The sequence below is a fragment of the Arachis hypogaea genome, chromosome 10, assembly GCF_003086295.3.
Source record: "Arachis hypogaea cultivar Tifrunner chromosome 10, arahy.Tifrunner.gnm2.J5K5, whole genome shotgun sequence".
NCBI lineage: Eukaryota > Viridiplantae > Streptophyta > Magnoliopsida > Fabales > Fabaceae > Arachis > Arachis hypogaea.
The window spans coordinates 71,365,905-71,373,784 of NC_092045.1; the positions used below are offsets into that span (position 1 = coordinate 71,365,905).

At 39.9% G+C, this 7,880-nt stretch overlaps 1 non-coding gene across 1 annotated transcript; it reads left to right on the forward strand.

Annotated features, from left to right (window-relative positions):
- Window positions 1-2,721: 2,721 nt before the first annotated feature.
- On the forward strand, window positions 2,722-2,829 carry LOC112718991 (small nucleolar RNA R71). The gene has a single exon (XR_003161316.1). It is a non-coding gene; the product is annotated as a small nucleolar RNA R71 (small nucleolar RNA).
- The last annotated feature ends 5,051 nt before the right edge of the window (window positions 2,830-7,880 follow it).

The window sequence follows — 7,880 nt, forward strand, 5'->3', positions numbered from 1 at the left end:
CAATTAAACACATTTTTATTCAAGAAAGGTGATGGATTCATAGGACATTCATAACTTTAAGGCATAGACACTAAGACACTAATGATCACAAGACACAAACATGGATAAACATAAGCATAAAATTCGAAAAACAGAAGAATAAAGAACAAGGAAATCAAAGAACGGGTCCACCTTAGTGATGGCGGCTCTTTCTTGCTCTTGAAGATCCTATGGAGTGCTTGAGCTCCTCAATGTCTCTTCCTTGTCTTTGTTGCTCCTCCCTCATGATTCTTTGATCCTCTCTAATCTCATGAAGGATGATGGAGTGTTCTTGATGCTCCACCCTTAATTGTCCCATGTTGGAACTCAACTCTCCTAGGGAGGTGTTTAGTTGCTCCCAATAGTTTTGTGGAGGAAAATTCATCCCTTGAGGAATCTCAGGGATCTCATGATGAGTGGGATCTCTTGTGTACTCCATCCTTTTCTTGGTGATGGGCTTGTCCTCATCAATGGGGATGTCTCCCTCTATGTCAACTCCAACTGAATAACAGAGGTGATTGGTGAATGGGGGAAGAAGAGAGAGAGTGATGGTAGGGTCCTGTGGGGTCCACAGATCCTGTGGTGTCAAGGAAAAGGCATCCTTGCACCAAATGGCATCAAAATCCACGTTTTGAGCCATTTCTGGCGTTAAACGCCGGGCTGATGCCCATTCCTGGCGTTTAACGCCAGGTTCTTGCCCTTTACTGGCGTTTAACGCCAGTCTGGTGCCCCTTTCTGGCGTTAAACGCCCAGAATGGTGCCAGACTGGGCGTTAAACGCCCAACTGCTAGGCTGACTGGCGTTTAAACGCCAGCAGCATCTTCCTCCAGGGTGTGCTGTTTTTCTTCCTGTTTTTGTTTTTGCTTTTTTCATTGTTTTTGTGACTTCTTATGATCATCAACCTACAAAAAAGATAAAATAACAAAAGAAAATAATTAGTTATAAAACATTGGGTTGCCTCCCAACAAGCGCTTCTTTATTGTCATTAGCTTGACAGAGGACTCTCATGGAGCCTCAGAAATGCTCAGAACCGTGTTGGAACCACCCAACACCAAACTTAGAGTTTGAATGTGGGGGTTCAACACCAAACTTAGAGTTTGGTTGTGGCTTCCCAACACCAAACTTAGAGTTTGATTGTGGGGGCTCTGTTTGGCTCTGTTTTGAGAGAAGCTCTTCATGCTTCCTCTCCATGATGACAGAGGGATATCCTTGGGCCTTAAACACCAAGGATTCTTCATTCACTTGAATGATCAACTCTCCTCTATCAACATCAATCACAGCCTTTGCTGTGGCTAGGAAGGGTCTGCCAAGGATGATGGATTCATCCTTGCATTTCCCAGTCTCTAGGACTATGAAGTCAGTAGGGATGTAATGGTCTTCAACTTTAACCAGAACATCCTCTACAAGTCCATAGGCTTGTTTTCTTGAGTTGTCTGCCATCTCTAGTGAGATTTTTGCAGCTTGCACCTCAAAGATTCCTAATTTCTCCATTACAGAGAGGGGCATGAGGTTCACACTTGACCCTAAGTCACACAAGGCCTTCTTGAAGGTCATGGTGCCTATGGTACAAGGTATAGAAAACTTCCCAGGATCCTGCCTCTTTTGAGGCAAATGCTGCCTAGACAAGTTATCCAGTTCTTTGGTGAGCAAAGGGGGTTCATCCTCCCAAGTCTCATTTCCAAATAACTTGTCATTTAGCTTCATGATTGCTCCAAGGTATTTAGCAACTTGCTCCTCAGTGACATACTCATCCTCTTCAGAGGAAGAATACTCATCAGAGCTCATGAATGGCAGAAGTAAGTCCAATGGAATCTCTATGGTCTCAGTTTGAGCCTCAGATTCCCATGGTTCCTCATTGGGGAACTCATTGGAGGTCAGTGGACGTCCATTGAGGTCTTCCTCAGTGGCGTTCACTGCCTCTTCTTCCTCCCAAAATTCGGCCATATTGATGGCCTTGCATTCTCCTTTTGGATTTTCTTCAGTATTGCTTGGGAGAGTGCCTGGAGGAAGTTCAGTAATTTTCTTGCTCAGCTGACCCACTTGTCCTTCCAAATTCCTAATGGAAGATCTAGTTTCAGTCATGAAACTTTGAGTGGTTTTGATTAGATCAGAGACCATGGTTGCCAAGTCAGAATTATTCTGCTTAGAACTCTCTGTCTGTTGCTGAGAAGATGATGGAAAAGGCTTGCTATTGCTAAACCTATTTCTTCCACCATTATTGTTATTGAAACCTTGTTGAGGTCTCTGTTGATCCTTCCATGAAAGATTTGGATGATTCCTCCATGAAGGATTGTAGGTGTTTCCATAGGATTCTCCCATGTAATTCACCTCTTCCATTGAAGGGTTCTTAGGATCATAAGCTTCTTCCTCAGATGAAGCTTCCTTAGTACTGCTTGGTGCATTTTGCATTCCAGACAGACTTTGAGAAATCATATTGACTTGTTGGGTCAATATTTTGTTCTGAGCCAATATGGCATTCAGAGTGTCAATCTCAAGAACTCCTTTCTTCTGACTAGTCCCATTGTTCACAGGATTTCTTTCAGAAGTGTACATGAATTGGTTATTTGCAACCATTTCAATCAGTTCTTGAGCTTCAGTAGGCATCTTCTTCAGATGAAGAGATCCTCCAGAAGAGCTATCCAAAGACATCTTGGACAGTTCAGAGAGACCATCATAGAAAATACCTATGATGCTCCATTCAGAAAGCATATCAGTGGGACACTTTCTGATCAATTGTTTGTATCTTTCCCAAGCTTCATAGAGGGATTCTCCTTCCTTCTGTCTGAAGGTTTGGACTTCCACTCTAAGCTTACTCATTTTTTGAGGTGGAAAGAACTTTGCCAAGAAGGCATTGACTAGCTTTTCCCAAGAGTCCAGGCTTTCTTTAGGTTGAGAATCCAACCATGTTCTAGCTCTGTCTCTTACAGCAAAAGGGAATAGCATCAGTCTGTAGACCTCAGGGTCAACCCCATTAGTCTTGACTGTGTCACAGATTTGCAAGAACTCAGCTAAAAACTGATGAGGATCTTCCAAAGGAAGTCCATGGAACTTGCAATTCTGTTGCATTAGAGAAACTAATTGAGGCTTAAGCTCAAAGTTGTTTGCTACAATGGCAGGGATAGAGATGCTTCTCCCATAGAAGTCGGGAGTAGGTGCAGTAAAGTCACCCAGCACCTTCCTTGCATTGTTGGCATTGTTGTTGTTTTCGGCTGCCATTTGTTCCTCTTCCTTGAAGAGTTCGTTCAAGTGCTCTAAAGAGAGTTGTGCCTTGGCTTCTCTTAGCTTTCTCTTTAAGGTCCTTTCAGGTTCAGGATCAGCCTCAACAAGAATGCCTTTGTCTTTGCTCCTGCTCATAAGAAAGAGAAGAGAACAAGAAAATATGGAATCCTCTATGTCACAGTATAGAGATTCCTTGAGGTGTCAGAGGAAGAAAAATGGAAGACAGAGGTAGAAAATTCGAACTTATCAAAGAAGATGGAGTTCGAATTTTGCATTAAGGAATAGTGTTAGTCCATAAATAGAAGGATGTGAGAAGGAGGGAAGTAATTTTCGAAAATTAAGTGAAAAATTTTGAAAACATTTTTGAAAAACATTACTTAATTTTCGAAAATGAAAATGGAAAAGAAATCAAGTGATTTTTGGAAAAGATTTTGAAATTAGAAATCAAAATGATTTGATTGAAAACTATTTTGAAAAAGATGTGGTTAAGAAGATATGATTGATTTTAAAAAATGTGAATGAGAAGATATGATTTGAAAAACATTTTAAAAAGATTTGATTTGAAAATAATTTGAAAAGATATGATTTTAAAGATTAATGACTTGCCTAACAAGAAAAGATATGATTCAAACATAAAACCTTCCTCAACAGAAAAGGCAAAAAAAATGTTCAATCAAATCATTAATTGTTAGTAAGTATCTTTGAAAAAGGAAAGAAATTGATTTTGAAAACATTTGATTGAAAAGATATGATTTGAAAAAGATTTGATTTTGAAAACCTTTGAAAACTTAGAAAAAATTTGATTTGAAAACAAAATCTTCCCTTCTAGCTATCCTGGCGTTAAACGCCCAGAATGGTATCCATTCTGGCGTTTAACGCCCAAAATGCTACCCTTTTGGGCGTTAAACGCCCAACCAGATACCCTGGCTGGCGTTTAAACGCCAGTTTGTCCTTCTTCACTGGGCGTTTTGAACGCCCAACTTTTTCTGTGCAATTCCTCTGCTGTATGTTCTGAATCTTCAATTCTCTGTATTATTGACTTGAAAAGACACAAATTAAAAATTTTTTTTTGGATTTTTAATAATAAGGAAAAATCAAAATGCAACAAGAATCAAATAACAATGCATGCAAGACACCAAACTTAGCAGTTTGTATACTACTGTCACTAACAAAATGAAAATGCATATGAGACACACAAAACAATCAAGTCAATAGAATTCAAAGATTAGAGCAAGTAAATCCTCAAGAACATCTTGAAGATCACCAAGATACATGAATGAATGCATGCAATTGACACCAAACTTAAGATGAGACACTAGACTCAAACAAGAAATATTTTTGGATTTTATGATTTTGTAAAATTTTTTTTTTGTGTTTTTCGAAAATTAAGTGAAGAAAGATATCAAAATTCTTAATGAGAATTCCAGGAATCAGTGCAATGCTAGTCTAAGACTCCGGTCCAGGAATTAGACATGGCTTCACAGCCAGCCAAGCTCTCAAAGAAAGCTTCGATCCAAAACACTAGACATGACCAAAGGTCAGCCAAGCCTTAGCAGATCACTGCTCCAAAAGCAAGATTGATAAGAAATCAACAAGCTCTTGTGGTGATAAGTTGAAACCTCGGTCCAATGAAATTAGACATGGCTTCTCAGCCAGCCAGATTTCAACAAATCATCATGAAACTCTAGAATTCATCTTCAAGAATTTCGAAAAAAAATAAACACCTAATCTAAGCAACAAGATGAACCGTCAGTTGTCCAGCCTGAACAATCCCGGGCAATAACACCAAAAACTTGATGTTGTTGCCGGATCTTGGCACTGATGTTACCAAAAGCTTGCTCAAAACTTGAACAATCCCCGGCAACGGCGCCAAAAACTTGGTGCGCGAAATTGTGAACAATACTTTTTCACAACTCTCATAATCCCCGGTAATGGCTCCAAAAACGTGGTAGCTCAATACCATGGCATTACACAACTTCGCACAACTAACCAGCAAGTGCACTGGGTCGTCCAAGTAATAAACCTTACGTGAGTAAGGGTCGATCCCACGGAGATTGTTAGTATTGAAGCAAGCTATGGTCATCTTGTAAATCTTAGTCAGGCAAACTCAAATGATAATGGTGATGAACGAAAATAACACAAGGATAAAGATAGAGATACTTATGTAATTCATTGGTAGGAACTTCAGATAAGCGTACGAAGATGCCTTCCCTTCCGTCTCTCTGTTTTCCTACTGTCTTCATCCAATCCTTCTTACTCCTTTCCATGGCAAGCTTAAGCAAGGGTTTCACCGTTGTCAGTGGCTACCTCCCATCCTCTCATTGGAACGATTCCTAATGCCCTGTCACGGCACGGCATTCCATCTGTCGGTTCTCAATCAGGCCGGAATAGAATCCAGTGATTCTTTTGTGTCTGTCACTAATGCCCCGCCCTCAGGAGTTTGAAGCACGTCACAGTCATTCAGTCATTGAATCCTACTCAGAATACCACAGACAAGGTTAGACATTCCGGATTCTCTTGAATGCCGCCATCAGTTCTCGCCTATACCACGAAGACTCTGATCTCACGGAATGGTTGGCTCGGTTGTCAGGCGAGCACTCGGTTGTCAGGCGATCAACCATGCATCGTGCAATCAGGAATCCAAGAGATATTCACTATGGCCTTAGTTGCTTGTAGAACAAGAGTGGTTGTCAGTCACTTTGTTCATGGGTGAGAATGGTGATGGGCGTCAATCATCACCTTCATCAGATTGAAGAACAAGTGATATCTTGGATAAAGAACAAGCGGAATTGAATGGAAGAACAATAGTAATTGCATTAATACTCGAGGTACAGCAGAGCTCCACACCTTAATCTATGGTGTGTAGAAACTCCACCGTTGAAAATACATAAGCATAAGGTCTAGGCATGGCCGAATGGCCAGCCTCCCAAGGATCTAAGATAGCATACAAAATGAAGATAGCTACCAAAGTCTTCTAATACAATAGTAAAAGGTCCTACTTATAAGAACTAGTAGCCTAAGGTGTACAGAAATGAGTAAATGACATAAAAATCCTCTTCCGGGCCCACTTGGTGTGTGCTTGGGCTGAGCAATGAAGAAATTTCGTGCAGAGACTCTTCTTGGAGTTAAACGCCAGCTTTAGTGCCAGTTTGGGCGTTTAACTCCCATTTGGGTGCCAGTTCCAGCGTTTAACGCTGGGATTTCTTGAGGTGACTTTGAACGCCGGTTTGGGCCATCAAATCTTGGGCAAAGTATGGACTATCATATATTTCTGGAAAGCCCAGGATGTCTACTTTCCAACGCCGTTGAGAGCGCGCCAATTGGGCTTCTGTAGCTCCAAAAAATCCACTTCGAGTGCAGGGAGGTCAGAATCCAACAGCATCTGCAGTCCTTTTTGGTCTCTGAATCAGATTTTTGCTCAGGTCCCTCAATTTCAGCCAGAAAATACCTGAAATCACAGAAAAACACACAAACTCATAGTAAAGTCCAGAAAAGTGAATTTTAACTAAAAACTAATAAAAATATACTAAAAACTAACTATATCATACCAAAAACATACTAAAAACAATGCCAAAAAGTATACAAATTATCCGCTCATCATTAACCTAGCGTTTAAGGACGCACATGCGTGAAGAACTTGCACACGCACATTGGCCAAAAGTCCATCAGCGCGCACGCGCACCTAGCGCGTACGCGCGACATGTGCGACATACTGTCACTGCAAAAATCGCTAGGCAGTTTTTGACCCAGTTTTTGGCCCAGAAAACACAGATTAGACGCTACAGAGTGGGAGAATCAATCTATTCAATCATACAACTTTTTCATTCACATAATTTTTAGGTTTTAGATGTAGGTTCTAGAGAGAGAGGCTCTCTCTTCTCTCTTAAGTTTTATGATTAGGATTTCTCTTCTACTTTTAATTCTTCTAGTACTCTAGTTTATTGATTTTACCTTGTTGATTATTTGATGTTGCTACTTGGTTTATGAATTCTCATGTTTAATTTGATTTCTCTATTTAATGCAATTTGAGGTATTTCATATTTATGATTTTAAATTAGCTTTTTACACTCTTAGCTTTGGTTGAGTAATTGGAGACACTTGAGTTATCAAACTCCTTTGTTGATTGATAATTGTTGTGTTTGCTAGTTGATTTGAATTCCAATAACTCTAGTCTTTCCTTGGGAATTGACTAGGACTTGAGGAATTAAGTTGATTGATCCACCTGATATACCTTCATAGTTAGAGGTTGACCAAGTGGGAGCAACGAATAATTCTCATCACAATTGATAAGGATAACTAGGATAGGACATCCAGTTCTCATACCTTGCCAAAGAGCTTTTCTAGTTATTAGTTTATTCCTTTTGCCATTTACTATTCTTGTTTCTTATCTTAAAAACCCCAAAATATACTTTTCCATAACCGATTATAAGCATACTTCCCTGTAATTCCTTGAGAGATAACCCGAGGTTTAAATACTTCGGTTATTATTTATTAGGGGTTTGTTACTTGTGACAACCAAAACTTTTGCACGAAAGGATTCTTTGTTGGTTTAGAAGCTATACTTTCAACGAGAATTTATTTGTGAAATTCTAAACCTCGCAAGAATCCGTTCATCACCGCACCTATTTTCAGGTAACTGAACT